At 47.4% G+C, this 18758-nt stretch overlaps 1 long non-coding RNA gene and 1 other non-coding gene across 6 annotated transcripts in view; one reads left to right on the forward strand and one right to left on the reverse strand.

Annotated features, from left to right (window-relative positions):
• The window catches only part of LOC118912011 (uncharacterized), a 163412-nt gene that overhangs the window by 32536 nt on the left and 112118 nt on the right, over positions 1-18758 (forward strand). For all 5 annotated transcript variants that reach the window (XR_008993770.1, XR_005024689.2, XR_008993762.1 and 2 more), the window contains 2 exons: positions 1912-2010; positions 9575-9656. This is a non-coding gene — a long non-coding RNA (uncharacterized LOC118912011). The remainder of the gene's footprint in view (positions 1-1911; positions 2011-9574; positions 9657-18758) is intronic.
• On the reverse strand, positions 7479-7584 carry LOC118912049 (U6 spliceosomal RNA). The gene has a single exon (XR_005024702.1). It is a non-coding gene; the product is annotated as a U6 spliceosomal RNA (small nuclear RNA).

The following is an 18758-nucleotide window of genomic DNA, read 5'->3' on the forward strand; positions in this document are numbered from 1 at the left end:
CTAGATCTTGAGGAATGGTTAGGAGGCATTTAGAATGTGGAAGTGAGGAGAGAGAATATCCCAGGCAGCTGGACCAACAGACACAGAGGCCCAGAGGAGCAAGAGAGGGCGGGAGGCGGAGGCAGGGGCGAAAGCTGGATGGTTTGGTGTGACTGGGAAGGATGGTGTTTGTGGAGGAGAGGACTCGTGGTTGAACGCTGACTAGGGTTAGACTCTGAGGGTCTGGTTTGTCTGCCCTTATGTGCAAGTAACAGAAAGCGCAATGCTGAGGTCTTAAGCAATAAAGGCAAATGGGTTATACCCCCCATTCCAGGAAGTCCTGAGGATGTGGGGCTAGTGTGGGAACAGCAGATGGATTGGCAGTGGAGACATTGGATTGGAGGCAGGAATACATTGATAAGTCAGGTGGTAGATTGGAGATGGAAAGGGAGAAGTGATTTTGAGAAACTTGGGGTCAAACTGGCAAGATAACCAGCTTTTGCACGTGAAGGTTAAGTGGGGAGAACGAAGGAAGCTTAAGCCTCTCTTGTGCTATTCCCTCCACCGGCTCTGTGTTCCTCCCGCCTCTTCACCCCCATTGCAGCCAGTGCAGTCACCACTTGTCCAGCTGCTTCAGCCACCAGGAGTCATCTTTGATATGAAAATGAGTTATTTTCTTTCTCTTTGCATCTCTGCATGAAACCCATCATGGATTCTTGTTTCTGACTTCAAAATACATGTCTACTCTATTCTGCCATCCAAGTCACCTCTGCCTTTACTGTTGGGGAGTCGACCAGCTGGTCTCCTGCCTCTACATTTGGTCACCAACACTCTCTCCAGTCCAAGTTTCTGCACTGCAGCCAGACTGATAAAAAACCAAACCAAACCAACCAACAACAACAAAAAAACCACAAACCAAATCATTCCACTCAGTTGCTTATCCCCAGAGGCTTCATTAGAATCAAATCCACACTCCGGACCTTGGATTGGAAGGCCCTGCAAGGTCTGGGCCTGCTTGTTTTACAGACCTCATGGGAACTACTGTCTCCCTGATGCGTTTCCTTCCAGTGTCTTTGTATACTGCAAATGGGGCAATCTCTTTCTGCCTTAAGGCCTTACTGCAGGCTGTCCTCACAACCAGAGGCCTTGCTCAGTTATTACTTTGTTTATTTAATTTTAATTGTTTATTACCTGTCTTATCCCACTCAAAATGAATTGTAAGTGCCCTGAAGAAGAGAATGTTGTCTGCCATGTTCAATGTTCAATTCCTAGCACTTACTACAGTCCCTGATTCAGAAGATTGTGTGTGTGTGGCTTTCGGATGACGAAATGCCTCCCAGTTCCATTAGCAGAACTGGAGCTTGCAGAGGGGGAGCTCAGTTTAGGGGGAGGGTTGTGAATGTGACAGAATGGGTTGGTGGGCCCTCCAGGGGAATATCCAACAGACAGTTCAACAGATGTCCCTCCAAACTTTTGTGGCATTTCATAGTCAGCAAAGCCCTGATCCTACACTGCTTTATGCTGAAATTATGTATAAGTTAAAAGTGTTTTCATACATAATTGCTCTTTTAAACCTCTCTACAACCTTGGGAGGGAGTGGGATTATTTTTCTCATTTTACAAACGAGAACCTCAAGTTCAGAGATGCTTGCCGAAGCCACACACAGCTGGTAGGGTCCAAGTCCAGGTTTGGACCTGGGTATTCAAATTCCTACATCTTTGTATTTTATTATTGTTCTGGAAATCATAACTCACTTATCCATCCCCACCAGTGAATAATAAAGATTATGGGTCATGTTGCGAAATACTGCCATTTTGATGCTGATCAAAATGGATTTAGTTACCTGATGGTCAGAGGAATCCAGTATCCATGTGTATGTGTGGGTATATATATATATATATATATATATACATTTTTTCTCTTCTCTTTAAGGCCTTAAAACCTTGAGAAAGGCAGAACTAGGAAGAGAGAAAAGTGAAAGGAAACTAAAAGAAAGACGAGCTCAGGTGACAGAAATGGAAAGGAACAAAGGTAAGATTATAATCTGAAAGGAAACCAGAATATGCTCAGATTCTTCCTGTTTTTTTTTTTTTTTTGGCAAGGTTACAAACAAAAATAATGGTGTAACAGGATAAATTAGACACACACAACTTAAGCAGGAGAGCTGATAATGGATGAGATAGAAATGAGGAGAAAACAGCCCCCCAGGGAAAGGCAGAGGGAAGGGCCAGCTGGCCAGAGGGGCTGGTCCGTGAGCAGCATGGGTGTCACCGTCGCCAAGTCCGCGGTGCGTACTGTGGGCCCGGCACGCAGTGGGTGTTCAGGAGAGAGAGGGAAGAGGAGGAGGTTGGGCCCTGGAGGTCGGTTGGGTGACGGCCCAGATGAAGAGCAAGGAGAGCTCATCTGTGGAGTGTGGAGGTGGGGGACAGCTTCTGGGTGGGAGGGAGGGTAGGGGCTTTGGATCTAGACACCACGGGGTTTCTTTCTCAGCCTGGGCACGGGTTAGCTGTGTGACCGAGACCAGACTACTTAGCCTCTCTGAGCTCGAGTCTGCTCCACATAAGCCCAGGGATAACACTGTGTGCTTCCTGTCTTCCGGTGGTTCTAGGATTAAATGAAGCAGTGTGTCAGAATGCCTTGCTCACTGCATGGCACCCAGCAGGCACTGAATAGCCATTGTTTTCCCTGATGATCAAAGCAGGGGTAGTGGCTGGGCCACTCTCTGGCCCACGTGTGAGTCTGAGTAGGAACTGTGACCTTCTGTTGCTTTGGGCACCAACACACCCTCAGAAGGTAGGGAACAGTCGGTGAGCCGCACCCCTCCCCCCCCTCACTGCCCAGCCTGGGTGGGGTTGGCTCCACATAGGTGGTGAGATTGGAGTGGGTGCATCTGCAGGAAGCTGTGTGGGTAGTAACTGGGTAAGTTTCCAGTTGCAAGATACTCTGGGCAGTTAGTTACCACATTTGCTTTTTAAAATTGCCTTAATGGACTGCTGTAGTAGAGAGAAATCTTTCATTCGTTTGTGTTTGTCATCCAAATGGTATTTTTAAAGATTTATTTTTGTGTGTTCACAATGTTCTTGAATAATGTTTCCATAAGTACGGTCAAAGATAAAACTCGCATGGTGCACGAAATCTGGTCATGCATATCTTGGAGTGTGACCGTCTTTTGACCAGCCTTGGGCTTGTTTGCTGAGTTCTTCACTGACAGTGTTTCCTCAGGAGGACTTGCTGGAGCTGGCTCGCTGACTGGGAAACTGCTGAACAGAGGCCAAGCTAAGGGTGGTGTCCTCTGCCGGGGGTCACCCCTTCCCTTGTTACCACCAACAGCTCGGCTCTCTGATGGGACCAGTGTAAGCCAGACTCTTTTGCCTCAGTTGGTTATTCAATAAATATCTGATGAGCCCCTTTGACCTGCCAGGCACTGTGCCGGGCTTTGTGGGATATAGTGGTGCATAAGATGGGCAAGGTCGCTGGTCTCATGCAGCAAATAAAGTAATGAGAGAACGGAGAGTCTAAGGGCCCGTGTCAGTGAGAGTGGTCAGGAAGGCCTCCCTGGAGAGGGGTCATTTCTATAGAAACCTAAATGACCCCAAAAACCTCACCATGTGAAGACTGGAGGCTGCTTCTAGGCAGAAGCAAGTAAGTACCAGGACCCTGGAGGCTGACAGGCTTTTGATTTGAAAGGAGGTTGATGTGGTTGCGCTCTATTGAGTGGTGCAGAGAGCGGCAAGAGACATTAATTTGCGGCTGGCAGCCGGGGCAAGGAGTAGGGAGGTCTTCCTTAGCTTGGGCGGCTGTAACAGTGCCACCAACTGGGGGGTTTAAACAAGGGACCTTTATTTCTCACAGTTGTGGAGGCTGGGAAGTCTGATACTGGGGGCCTGCGTGGGAGGGTTCTGGTGGGAGACCTCTTCCTGGCTTGCACGTAGCCACTGTCTTGCTGTGTCCTCATAAGGTGGAGAGGGAGAGCAAGCTCTCTGATGTCTTTTCTTATAAAGGACGTTAATCCCATCATGAGGGCCCCACCCTCATGACCTCATCTAAACCAAATTATCTCCCGAAGAGCCTCCCTCCACATGCCATCACAGTCAGGATTGATAGGCCTCAACATTTGAATTTTCAGGGACACAAACCTTCAGTCCATAGCATTGGATTTTATTGCTAAGCATGATGGAACCCTTGAGTCCTGTGGAGTTATCTTGGAGAAGGGATGCTAGGCAGAGAGAACACTTAGCTAGGGTCTGCATGAGCACATGGCTTGTTAGGGCTCCTGCCCCTTTGTTTTATGTGCCTGTTCTTTGCAGATCTGCTTTCTTTGCATCTCTGGGCCACATGGCAGAAAACAGCCTCCCCTAACTCTGCAGTTAGGCTGGCCTCTGCTGTATGGAGGCCAGCCTAGAGTGAGTTAGTCTTTCGGGCCTAATTCCAAATTCTCACGAGTTCCTACTTCCAGAGACAGAACCTGATCAGTTTGGATGCCTTGTGGTCCGGGAGGCAGGCCTGGTGATGAGAACTTGTTGACTGGTGCCCACCCTGGGACCCTGTGGGTGGCTGGGGAGACCAGTCCCCTCAGATGGGACCTCACTGTAAGCAGGGCACCAAAAGACACCCAAAGGTGTCAGATGTCAAGATTTAGAGGAGAATGCAGTGGTTGTTTTCACCCAGGTGTGCTCTGCTCTCTGGATTCCTGCGTCAGCATCTGAGTGGGCAAGAAGATGATTCTCCCCAGCTGCCTCATGTAGAGCAGAATGAGGAGTCTGAGATCCAGGAGAACCATACAGGAAAAGCAGAGAGCCGGTGGAGACCTGGCTAGACAATGACCCTTAGTCAGGCCTCACCAAACAGAGCTGAGGTCTCTAGCACCACCCAAGAAGAGCCTGTCCATGAGGGCCTGAAGGACGGCTGTCCCGGTCACAGAGGGGCCTGGGGAGGGCTTGCTCATGTGCATCCGTCACTCACACCTTTAGGAGTGCAGTCCTGTGGTGGCTTTCTCTGCTACAAGACGGTCACCAGGGTCCTGAAGGGTTGTCTTAGGAGCCAGGTATGAGGTCAGAGTGGAAGGACCCTGTCAGGGCTCTTCTGCATGATGTGGATCCCATACCCATCCCAAGCCCTGCCTCTGAAGTCACCCCAGCCAGTCCTGTGTGCCCTTTTCTTGGCCCCAACTGCTCTGCATCTGCTTCCCTCTCTCACATGCTATGTTGCTCCATTCTCTCGTGGTTTCTGCGAATGAAGACCTGTTCTTTCCAACATGTGAACTGTAAGCGTTCCGAAGTCAGGGTTTGCTTCAGGATCCTCCTTTTCTGGGTGGCTGTCATAGTCCTGGACACAGCAAATATTCGTCCATTGAATCGAATTGGCTTGTGATTCTGACCTTGATTAACCATGAACCAAGGTGGGTGTCTTGGATAGGTCCATGTGTATGCAGTTTATGTCAGAATCACCAATCATCCATCTTTTGCTTATCACCTGGTTTTTGCTGTACCTACATTCCATCCATGCAATTCCTTGCTTTCTAAAAACTGGCTTACGTTTTTCACTTGGATAATTAATTTTAACAGGAAACATCACAACATGACTGCACAGGAAAACCACTGTCCCTTCCCATAAATAGAAGGCGATTGTGAAAATAAATACAAATCTTCTAAATAGAAAGCATGCGTCTGTTGCCCCCGGAATCATCTCGAGGGGTCCAATAATACCCACATCACACTTTGGGGAATTCTGATTTACATGTCAGGTGAGGGTACCTTTAGGAAAGGGACAAGGTCTCTAGATGTACTTCTGCATCTTGGGCATTTTCCCATCCCCTGAACTGTGGGCATGGCAGGCAGGGATTGCCACTTGCCATGGACTGCACTGAGGAGGCAGCTTGGGTGACCAGTGAGAGCACCAGGAAGTGTTCTGGGGCTGGGCTCTCCTCTTGGGGAACCCTGGCCTCTGGGCCTCCTGCTCTGCTCCAGGCTCCTCCTGCTGGGCAGAGAATCGCTCTTCTTCCCCCATTAGCTGACTGTCCTGAGAACAGCTGCAGAGGACAAGGGGGAGGAGGGACTGAGGGAGGGAGAAGAGGGAAGAGCAAGGAGCCGGAGGCAGCGCCATTGTGGAAGTGGGTCTGTGGAACAAAGGCTGGTCGCTTGGCTTGGAAGAAGAGGAGTGGATAGAATGAGGGTCCAGAAAATAGAGGGGAGGGGGCTGAGAGGTGCTGAGGGCTGACTGAAGTACCTTGCAGCAGGAAAATGTTTTTGGCTGAGAAGCAGCCAAGTGTGTCTTTGTCTATTACGGCTTGAAATGCTGGTTAGGTGGGACAAGCACAAAAGCAACCCTTTGGTTCTTAGGCTGCAGTGGGTCACCCTTCTGTAGGATGAACGATTTTAAGAGTAAGAGGCAAGGTACAAATGTAAAAGCAATATGATTCTTTTTAAGATAAAGACCCGGTCTCTTTTATTCTCTGTGTTGGATGTTTGGACATGGCTTCAGTTTGGATTACAGCAGGTTATGAGATCGAATGACACAGCAGATCATCAGTAAACCTCCAAATTCCAAATCTGTTGTGTCCTGGCTCTTAATGGTGGCAGGGACCTTGGTGTGCAACACCTCCTCTGAGTGCCTTGAATGAGTCACTTGCAGGGTTCATAAGTCTGGTGGGGGACCTTCCTGGCAGGTGACCCTCTAGCTCACCCAGGCACCTCCAGCATTGTCCAGGCTGCTAATGCCTGAAGCTGCAGCCCCTGCCCTTGGATTCTGGGCCTTGGGCTCCTGTGCAGACATCACTTTGGTTTGGAGCAAGACTTGCAAAGATGCTGGGAACCAGTGTGCCTGGTCAAGGACCTGGAGGGGGCATCACAAGCTCCTGGTGAGCCCCCTTTATCTTCTTCTAGATCAGGTTGCTCACTGGGTGACCTAGACTATTTGCTCCTAGTGGGCAAATCAGCCACCATATATATGCTTGCAGAGGGCCTACCTTTGAGTCCTGAATTTATTGCCTTGCTTTATGATTTCAGACAGGTGATCTTACCTCTCACACCTAAGTTGACTGTCTAGTTTGAATTCCAGCTCTGCCATTTTCTGGCTGTGTGACTTGGGAAAGTTGTTGACCTCTCTGTTCCTCTATTTCCCCCATCTGTAAAATGGTGATAATTATCAACCCCACCTCTCAGGGTGTGATGATCGGGACTTACCTGTGTTAGTGCGTAGAGTTGTGTCTGGTGGGCAGTGAGTACTATGCAAAGTATGAGCTAGTGACACCTTCTGGGGGCGCTGCCTCCCCACCACCCTTTCTGCGCTTTGGAGCACCATTTGCCAGTGCTCACCTGCTGAGACCACAGCCACACTTACTTTCCATTTCTTGATTTGAGCCTGGTTTCCTGTATCCTGCTGCGTGTGTATCATCTGATTCACATGTGCCATCCACCCTCCTTTAACTCTCTTGGGTTACAAGGCTCTGTCCCCTGAGTCCTCCTGCCATCCCCACGATCTTGTACCTCCCCCTTTCTCCCAATTTCCTTTTTTTCCCCATGAATTTGCCAGTCCTCCTTGCACGGGGGCCATGCAATCTTCTCTGTGTCGTTCCAATTTTAGTGTATGTGCTGCTGAAGTGAGCACCCAATTTCCTCTTCTTGATCCCTGTTATCTATCCTGTGCATTCCGTGACCCCCTGCTCCCTACCTCCGTCCTACTAGGTGTCCAGATGTTAAGTAGACTTCCCCTTGAGTCCAGTTGAAATCCACCCATGCACTCTTGGGGGCCCTCTGCTAGTCCCCTCAGGACTCCAGAAGGGCTGACACCACTGAGAAACTCCTCTAGGCTGCATCTCTGCCTCAGACCCCTCCTTGACCACATGCCCTTGGCTGTAGACTTTTCTTGTATACTCCCGCACACGTGGGAGAAGCCCTGAGCAGCCAGCTCCTCTGTATTCCTGGGGTCACTCCCACCCTCTCGGTGACTGTGTTGCTCCCATTTGTTCAAGGCCTTCCCTTACACCTAGGTCCTCGCCACAGCCCTCACTTCCCTCTGACCTGGCTGGCAGGTGCTGATGACCTGCCTGACATTCCACGTCTGTTCCCTGGGGTTCTTGTGCTCCTCAGAGCCGCTCACTGGGTCTCAGCTCTTGGCTCTATGGTCTTTTCTCTTTGTAGCCCCCCTCTTGGCAATGCCATCATTTACCATGGCTTTGGTGGTTTTCTTTCTGTCTGACCTCTGGTCTGTGTGTGGCTGTGTGTCCCCGGTGGTCTCAGTCTGCCTTGAGAATGTGGAGACCCAGCCTCCTTGTCCTGCCCTCTAAACTGGCTCCTCCTCCTGACTCTCCTGCTGGTCCTCTTGGACGGTGCTCAGCGTGGCTGCCTCCTCCCTGCCCTTCTTGGGGCTTGCCTCTCATGTCAGCCAGCCCTGGTTCTGGTCGGTCCCTGGATTAGTGCAGCAGATTTCTCAGTGGTCTGTTCTTTCCAGGCTCTCTTCAGGCTTCAGCCAGATTGTGGTATTCCTGGTATCACGGGAAACCTTTAACAACTCCCAGGGGCCAGAGCCTGGGCTGCAAACCTCTCAGCAGAGAGTTCAGAGTCCTCTCGGGGCTGAGTTCCAAGCAGCAGTTCCTGCCTCACGGGGCCGATTAGGGCTCACTGCCTTTAGCACTCTGATCTGCTGGTGTCTCCTGGACCCAGCCTGCCTCTGCATAGCCTGCCCTTTCTTGCTCCTTATCCGAATGCCTCCTGGAAGCTTAATTTTATGTATCAACTTGGCTGGGTCATAGCACCCAGTTGTTTAATCAAACACTAATCTAAGTGTTGCTGCCCAGGTATTTTGTAGATGTGTTCAACATCTAACCAGTGGAGTTTAAGTATAAAGATGACCCTTGATGATGTGGGTGGGCCCCATCCAATCAACTGGAGGCTGTAAAAGCAACACTGAGATGTTCTGCCTCAAGACTGCAGCATCAACTCCTACTGGAGTTTCCAGGCTGTTGGCTGATCCTACAGTTCAGACTTGCCAACTGCCATGATTGCATGAGCCAATTTCTCACAAGAAATCAATCTGTGTATGTGTGTGTATGTGTGTAAATATACACGTGTATGTATGTATTAGTGGTCCTGTTTTTCCAAAGAATTCTAACTGATACACCTCTGGCCTGGCCCAGACCTTGCTTTCTGTAATCCCTTTCTGAGTACTCAGCCTCCAGAGGCTGTGCCTTCCAGCTGTCTCTAGGCACTGATGGTCTGGATGCCTGCTTTGCTTTGCTCCTGTGGTGCCTGCTGGGGTTATGCAGCTTTAAGGCTATGCATCCGGTTTGATTCTTGAGGAGAGGTACCCATTTTGTACTTCTTTGGATCTTCCTCAGCTCCCAGGAGAACTGGGCACATAGTAGGTGGTTAGCAAATATTTGCTGGATGAATGCATGTGGTGGGGATGGTGGTGACTCTAAGCTGATGACACTTCTCTGGATTTTTCAGGAGAGAATCGAGAGTATCTAACCCAAGGTCATACTTCAAAGTGTTGGCTTATTTCTGTTTGTATTTGAGTCCTAAGGCTCTAAAATATACTTACCTCTATTTCTTTCCCCTTGTTCTTCTTTTTGCTGCCTCTCTGCTTCCCTGCCCAGCATGATTTCTAGAACAGAAAACACGAGTTCAGACAGCAGAGGGGACTAGGACAAGAAGCTCCTGCTTTCCAGACTCTCTCTGGTGAGTAGATTCAGCTCGATTGTGGTGGTGCTTAGTAAGCTGCCTCCTGCACATGTCAAATATCATTCCGGGATTTGCCTAAGTGCCCCCTTGGGTATCTTCAAGTAGTTGCAAGTGGAAACTGTAGAAGTACCCACGTACATGCAGATAGCTGAGTGGACCGCAGGTCAGTGCCTTCCTCAGGACCTGGGGGCCGGCCTCCACCGTGCCCGCTGATCCCTCCTGCATCCCTGGTGATTGCTTCAGCACATGACCTGGCTGCCCCGGGTACACATTCACTTGAGAAGTCCCTGCCTTGTGCCAGGGAGCTTTTCAGTTTTAACAAAAGCCAAAGCCTTCCTGGAATTTTCTTTTGAAGACCCAGTACATAACCTGGCTTTACCTCTGCTGGGACGTTTTGGAATTGACTAACCTCATGCTTTCTCTTTTAAACCAAAAACACCACTCTTGTTGGTGGGCGAGGCACAGTTAATGAGCACAGGGAGGGCATTGCAAATGACTTTTGAAATGGCAAAAATTCCTTTTGTTTTGCCGTTTCTATTGAAAGGTCAAATAGTTGAAATCGAAAATGTCCTCAATGAGGAGTTATACTTAGGGTTTACAAAACACACTTTGTTGATAAAATATAAACTGTTTAAAGGATTTATAAGAGTCTAAAATCCTGCATAGGCCTTCAGAATTTGAAGCAGCAGGAAACCACTGTGATATTTTTAAAACAAGTATTTATAAAAGTAATTGGGTTCTCTTGATGTGGAATCAGGAGGAAAAAAACTGCTAAGGAAGCTATATTGGACTCGACATGAAAGTGAGGTATGTAATTTGGGAGCAGAATGAAGGGCGCAGAATGTGTACACAGAGTACCTGCAGGCCTCTCTCCTTCTGAAGAGCTGGAGGCAGGAACAGAAGGCCGCCTCCCCCAGAGCTGGAAGGAAGGCGGCTCTTCAAGGTCTGAAGGTAGTGCCCAGGTATTGCAGCTCATTTCTGAAACCCCTGTTTAAAACTCCGAGGCCCTCTAAAATTGATTACATGCAAACAGGACAGAAAACACATGTTTTTGAGAACATTTTGGTTAAAATTAAAAAAGTGGCAGAGACCGTGCCAATAATTTACTCGAGAATATCCGAACCAGATGCTGCTAGTCTGTAATTCCGAGTAATTTGCCAAAATTATGTATTTACTTTAATCCCAGAGATGAAGTTAAAATATGCAAGGTTTTTGTTATTTGTGATGCAAAAAAAAAAAAAAAGATCTGATGTGACTTCAGTTAATGCTGGATGGAGAACAAGAAATGAGCAGGGTGTCTGTTAACTACTGCTCCAAGCTGCACCGAGTTAAACAAAAAGCTGTCAGAAATAGATCCTTCAAAAGTATAAGAATCTAGGAGGTTAGGCAAATATTTTGGGGTAGCTAATTTATGAGATGACAACCTTGCATTATGACAGCGTTTCTACTGATGACAGAGTTCTAATTTCTAGGTGGCTCCCACTCACGGACATATCATCTTATTTATGGGATGCCAAACATCTGGGTGAAAGTGGAGAAAAAATTTGGTTAGCTATCTGAATTTCTGTCGTCTGTGAAGCCAGATAATCAAATAGTGGGGCTAGGTGGTCAGTAGACAACATTCTTTTTGTTCTTATTTAGATATTTAACATCTAAATGGACAGGGGCAATTTGTATAGTGGGTAAACATGAAGGCTTTGAAGTCAGACTACCTAGGTTCAGATCTTGGCTTTGGGGTATGAGTTCTCCATGCCTAGTTTTCTCACCTTGTAAATGGGTGTAGTAACAGTATCACTTTATAGGGTTGTTGTGAGGGCTAAGTGAGCTAATACAAGTACTTAATATCATGCCTGAACAGAGCAAATGCCCTCCGTAAATGTTACTCATCTTCATTCTTCATAGTATTTGAGACTTGGGGCAAGGTGGTCCTTGAATTTGTGCCATTAATACTTTTGACAAATGAGTCAGTGTTACTTGGAGGGTGAGAGAATTTTTTTTTTATTGTGGTAAAATATACAAAATGTAGAATGAACCATTCACCATTTTAAGCGTGCAGCTCAGTGACATTAAGTACATTCACATTGTTGTGCGACCATCACCACTGTCCATCTAAGGAAGATAATTTTTTTGATTATAAAAATAATCTCTGGAACCTGCACGTCAGTTTAGCCTTTGTGCTCTCTCCTGAACTGTTCCTGTGGCCTGGTGGTGAGCTTTCTACTCCCCTCTAATCTATATGTGGCTTTGGACTAGTCCTTCTAAAATGCAGGTCTGATCTATAGTAGCCCTTTAGGGTCTCTGGACAGTCTCTGCCCACCCCTCCACCAATACCATTTCTATAGGATAAAGCCTGGATTTACTAGCATAACATTTAAGGCATTGAAAGCTTCACACCTGATGGTCTACGACTTGGCACACAGGCCCCAAGAAGTGTTTGGAGGTTTCTGAATATGTGTTGCCTGAGAGGTATCATCCTGCTTTACAGATGAGAAGTGGTGTCAGCTTCAGCCTGGGGTGGCTCCCCATTTACAACGGAGTGCCTTTTGGGGTCTATCTTAGCGTGCACAATTTGAGGGGCACCAGGAGCCAGGCAGCACTCTCTGCTTCCAAACTCCCATTCGGGGTTGGTCCTTGCATGTGAAATGGTGCTGTCAGTGGGTTGGCCCTCCTGAGATCTGGGATCTAGTCCTGCCTCTGCTCCTCATTTGTGGTGGGACCTGACTCTCTGTGCCTCATCTCTAAAAGGGGGATGTTGGGCCTCATTGCTCTCTGTGGGAATGGGTGAGGCCTGGGGGGTGGGTGCTGGCTTTTCTCAGAAGGGTCGAGAGGCATGGTCAGAGGGAGGAGGGGCCTCCTTATTCACCACTTTGCTTGGCCTCCTGGCATCTGGCATTCAGAAAATGTGCAGCCTATGGCCTGGACCAGAGCAGATGCCAAATAGGTATCTGTGGACGACCGAATGATTTTGGTCCTCAGCAACCCTCTGACAGTCACTCACTGTAAACAGTGCTCATCTCACTTTGGCTCCAGTAATCAACTCTCCCACCCCCGTTTCCCTCTGCATTAGCTCTCAGGCCTCATATTAGCTCTCCACAGGCCTGTTCGTACTCTGCTATTTACCTGCCTGGGGAACTGACACTTTTCTTCTGGATGCTTAAAAAATAACCGGAATGCTCAGGAGGCTCCATTTCTGCTATCTGCTCTCCATTTCTTACACTTGCTCCTATTGCTTTGGAATTGATCCCAGGGTTCTCTGACTTTACAAATGGGAAAAGGATCTCCCTTGAGGGGTGTAATTCTGATTCCCCAAATCTGTGAAGAGGCTGTGCTTTAGGGTGCCTGTGTTCTGGGTGAGTCTCACTCTAACATTAAGTTGCCCCTGGGAAGGCTTTGCCTTTTGTCTTGAGTTGAGGGAAGGACGCAGAACTACTTTTTTTAGTACTTGTAATATGCTCTCTGGTTATTGAGGATATTTGAGTCAGGCCAGGAAGATTCCTGCTTGCTAAGAAGCTTCTGTCAGGTGTTGCTTTTCTGCTGTTTGCCTGGTTTCTAGAAAGATCCCCAAAGTGGGACCTCCCTCCCATGGGGTCAAGAAGGGTACCGTCTGTGGGATGTATTGAGCATGTGACCCCCATCACAGCTGGAAGAGCCCAGCTCAGGGGTGTGTGGTCAAACTGTATACCCCATCGGAGGGAGGGGTCGGGGACGTGGCCAGGGGAGGGCATGCAGCTGACTGACCCGTGAGGCTGCCTGGGCTTCTGCTTGAGAGTGATGGTCATTTACACCCTGTGCATCTGCAGGGAGGGTGGAATAAGCAAGCTTTTTCTTCTTTCAAATCTGAGGAATGTGTTAAAGGCGAGCCTCGGACCAGAAAGGAGTGGCTACTAACTGCCTCTGGCACACCCAACTGGCCTGCCCCAGCCACAGCCCTGCCTGCCGGGGTTTGTCAACAGCCAGGACTGAGTGCCTCTGTCCGCGGGGCTCTGTGGGCACACAGGGAGACAGAGGAGGAGACATGTGCTGCCTCTCTGAGGTGCCATGGAGCGCTGGCTCCCAGGAGGCTGTTTATTTCTGATGAGGAGTTTTGCTGGTGATTAGACCAGCTTGTCACTGGGAAAACACGAGCAATGGTCTGGGCAGTCAGGCTCCTCACGGGTGTGGCCGCTCCTCTTGCTCGCACACGCATGTGCACACATGCCCATATACTCGCATGTGCGGACACGTGCATGCACCCTCACCCCTATGTGCACATGCTCATGGACCTGTGTGTCCACACACAGGCACATGTGCATTCACGTGCGTGCATCTGCTACCCACACACATGCACAAGCACGTACACACACACACGCAGATGTACTCACCATGCAGCATCTCTATTAAGCAGGTAAATGTAAACATCAAATAACAGTCTATTTATAGAAGCAATAAAGCTAGCAGAAATTAATAAAATCAATGCCAAATAAAATCTCATAGTTTTCTCTCTATTCCTTAGCTATTAATACTTCATATTTTCCCTTCTCTGTTTCTCATAATCCTCCTTAAGCAGACAGGCTGCTACTTCTTCTCACTCTTATTTTGGCTTTGAAAGCTGAGCCTTATTCTCGGCTCCCTGACCAGAACAAGAGTTCTTAGTCTGCTTTCTGTGGGCATGGTGTCATTTCACAGTGTCTAGAATCAGGCTGCCTGGGTTCATAGGCAATTCTGACATTTATTGGCTGTGTGACCTAAGGGGAAAGTCACCTAACTCTTTGTACCTTAGTTTCCTTGTCTGTAGAATGGGGCTAATCATAGCACTGCCTTTTTGGGGTGTTAGAAGAATTAAATGCTGAGCCTAGTGCCTGGCATAGTAAGTATCTGATAAACACTAATGATTATGTTTCCTCGTGGCCCTGACTATTCCCTGGAGAGACTCTTGGCTGCCTTTGGCCTTCAGCTTCTTGCACTGAACTACCTAGGTGTTTGTGTTTTGGGGAACAAACTGTCTTTTTTCAATGTGAGCTAGAGAAGGAGGAGCCAGCAAACTTAGAAACAGGCCCCATATTCCTTTCTCCTATCCATAGGCTTCTGTCTACCTGACCACCTTTTTTTAGCTTTTGAGCTGTGGTTGGGATTATTCCTAATTTGCATCACGTGGTTCCTTAGCAACCCTCACTAATATAGGATTAAGTACAAAAATACTTTCAGTTAGAATTTTAAACATCTTACCGTATTATAGATCATTGCTTTAAAAATCCTTACTTTGGTTTTTCCCTTCCTTAAGTAATGCAAATTCATTATAAAATATTTAGTATACTCATTGTCTTGCCCCCTGGGCAAGTTTGCTATGGATTCAATGTGACCAAAGAAAATTGACAGTCGAATGCTCTTTAGGGTGAAAGGGTTATACCCAACTTTATTTCCAGGTGGCAGGTCAGTCACTAAAATCCCGTTCACTCAGAGCGAGTCTGTATGCAGCAAGCCGGCCTCTACCTCTGGGCCCCTCTGTCCACACAGCCGTCCTCTGGGCCTCTCTGCACAGCCATCCCACACAGCCGTCCTCTGGGCCTCTCTGCACAGTTGTCCCACACAGCCATCCTCTGAGCCTCTGTCCTCGGTGCTGCCACCACTCCAGCCTCTGCTCTGCTCTCCTACAGCCTTGCAGCCCTGCCACCATGTCATGCCCAGAGCACTGGGCAGAGCTCTTTATATAGAGTCAACAGCCATGTATTGCCCACAGGTGTGCAGTGTGCTAGTCAACCATGGCCCAGTGAGAATCCTGGCCACAGGAACTCACATTTTATCCACACCCATGTGATCAGAAAGAATAAAAACCACTCTTCTGTCAGCATCTTTGTGTATATCCTTCCAGGATGAAGAATGTATATCCACATATGTTTGTGCAAAATGGGAACTGCACACATCCCTTTTGTGAACAGCTCCACCCGTTACTTCACAATCCATCTGTCCATAATGTTTTATAATGGCTTTTAAAAGAACATAGTATTTCTAATCAGGTTAAATGTGGTTTCTCCAGGAAAACCATGGTACCGGTGTACACTCTCATGGAAAGATATGGACACATGATGGCAGTGAGCAGGACGGGCTGGCACCTGGGGCCAGGGCAGCTGGCAGGGCCCTCCCGTGGGGGAGCAGGGAGGATGCAGTCAGAGTGTGGGTGGGAAGAATACCTTTCCATCCTGACTCTTCTCTTACAACTAGAGATGGCTTTCAGCCCAGGTGCAAGGGGATGAATGGACAGCCTGCTGCCACTGTCATTACTGATACCAGGACAGTCACAGAAAAATGGGAACCCCTTGGGACCTGGGCTATAATCAAGGGGTCAGCAGGGCTGCATAGGGGGAATGACTTCCTTTGCCTCTTCCAGCTCCTAGAGGTTGCCTGCCTCCATCCTAAAGACAACAATGTTAGGTTGAATCCTTCCTCAGGCAGCACCATTCTGATCTCCTCTTCTGCTTCCCTCTTCTACTTTTAAAGACCTGGTGATTACACTGGGCCCACCTGGATAATCCAGGGAAGTCTTATTTTAAGGGCAGCTGACTAGCAGCCTTAGTTTCATTTACAACCATAATGGCCTTTTGCCATGTAAAGTAACATTCATAGGTTCTGGGGACTAGGATGCGGACATCTTTGGGGGACATTTTTCTGCCTGCCCTATCTGTTACCTTGAACAACTCTTTAGATTTGGTACAGTTAATTCAGGTGAAGTGCTTATAGTCCACCTCCCTCCGCAGATGTAACCTCCTGAAAGATGGAACTTGTGTCTTGTTCTTACCTGAATCGCCTGTGGCTTGATCTTCAGACCTGGGCTACTCGTGCCCATGGAGGTAGGAGTTGACTTTCCAAGGGGAGTGTGGGCAAAGGCAGCTCCAGAGGAATCCACTGAAGTGTTCTTCACTAAAACGCACCTCTCTGAGAATACACCTGCCATGCAGGCCATTTCTCCTTTTCTCCTGCTCTTTCCCAGTGCTGTTCCCTCACTTTCACAAAGAAAGACTCAGCCCATCCTCACCCTGAAATGCCCAACAGTGCCACTCAAAATACTGGTGTGTGTGAAGGCTCCGTATCCCTCCTCATCATAAGATATGTATTTTCTATAAATTATATGTGTATTTTTGACACAAATACATAAAAATTTGTAATGTATCTATGTTGCCTCAATCAAATGTGTACAAATGATAACTGCAATGATAGCTCAATCCAGAGGAAAAAGTTTTAACACTCAGAGCCAATGGCTGCAGAAAATAAAATTAAATCGGAATTTCAATTTATATACACTTTTTCCTTGTAAAGAATTTTGATAGGGTGATTGATTAAAGTGATTGATTATTAAATTAAAGGAAAGTAAATATGATTTCAAGGAGGAAAAAAGGAAAAATGTAAACTTTTCTGACTCATAAAGAAGAGTTTGTTCATGTATTCTTTAAAAAAATAGCCAAGGTGGGTATCAAATTGCTATGGCATGTAGATAGATCCCTTTGGAAACGTTTGAAAGAGTGGTGTAACAGTTTTATATTTATAAAATGTCACTCTTTATAATATGGTGGGAATTTCATCCTTTGTATTATTTATGTTTGTGGTAAAAATTTTAGATGTCAACCAAAAATATACAAGGGCCTACATAACATACCAAAATTCTCTTAGGAGTAATATGAGCTTCAATGTTTGAAGACTGTCTGCCTTACACTGTCTGCCTTACAATTAAGGTGCTTAAAAATATTTGTATTTGAGGAGAGATTTAAGTGAAGTTTGTAAAATATTAGAAAGAAAAAAAAGCTTAAAATGAGGAAGTTTTAACAAGTAAGATTCTCTGGTGGGTGACTTAGATGTACATTTCTTGACAGTTTGTGAGTAAACTGGGTCTCTGTGTGTAGGGGGTCTCTCTCTTTGGGGTCTCTGTGTTTCATTTTTCCATAAACAACCAGTTCTTCCATTCTCTGACACCACTGGGTGTCCTATAGGTCAGGTCAATTCTGACAACCCCCAGAGCTAGCATGGAACCCACAGAGATTAACCTCAGTTCCACAGCACTGCCCCCACTTCAGATGCTAGTTGCAAGTGGCAACCCCAGGCTCCCTGCACTTTTGCCTGGCCAACTACACATTTGGGGGTTCCAGTGACCCCCACCCTGCTCCAGTTCGATAATTTGCTAGAATGACCCACAGAACTCTGAAAGTGTCATATTTAGGATTACAGTTTTATCTTAAAGGACAAGTCAGGCACAGCCAAATGCAAGAGATGCATAGGGCAAAGCTGGGGGGAGACAGAACTTCCATGCCCTTTTTGGGGTACCACCAACACATCTATGTGCTCACCAACCTGAAAGGTCCCCTGGCTTCTTGTTTCAGAATTTTTTTATCCGTTTCTTTATGTAGGTGTGGTTGATTAAATCATTGGTCATTGTTGATTGAGCTTCAAAGGTGAGGTTGTACAGGGTAGGGTGGGGTGGTTCCTCTGGCATTCAGCTCCCATCCTGAAGGAAACCAGGGGGCCTGCCAAATGTTCCCTCACTAGCATAAACTCAGGTATGGTCAAAGGGACTCATATCCAATTTTCCCATTACTCAGAAAATTCCATGGTTTTAGGAGCTCTGTGCCATCAACCCAGGAAAAAGACCAAATTTATATTTTTTTATTATACCACACTGGGATTCTAAGAAATCATTAATCTTCTTTCTCAGTCTGGGAAGTGGGGGGTTGGTTTAATCGAGGGGGAGCAAATGTGACCTATGGCCTTTGCCAAGTCTCAGAGGAATAGCACTTGGAAAGGGAGTATAGGACTCTCGTTAGAGATTTTAGTTGCTCATTTTTAACCAACTAACCACCCACCCACCCACCCACCCAACCAACCAACTCTCCAGAGTGATACGTCCTAGGCTAGGAGGCTTGAAGGCTGGAGGTGGAGGTCAGAGGGGAGGCAGGAAGTACAAAGTTAAATTAAGCATAGTTCCTGCCTGGAGGAGCCAGCAGTCTGTGGTGAAGCACACAGCTGCTTGCCTTTCCAAGCTTTTCCTGGAGACTAGGGCTCTCTCTGCTTTCCTTTAGGATTGTGTCTTGCTGATAGAATACACTTCTGGTGGAAAGGAACTTTGCTGTGTACACT

Source organism: Manis pentadactyla, chromosome 2, assembly GCF_030020395.1.
Source record: "Manis pentadactyla isolate mManPen7 chromosome 2, mManPen7.hap1, whole genome shotgun sequence".
NCBI classification, from domain to species: Eukaryota; Metazoa; Chordata; class Mammalia; order Pholidota; family Manidae; genus Manis; species Manis pentadactyla.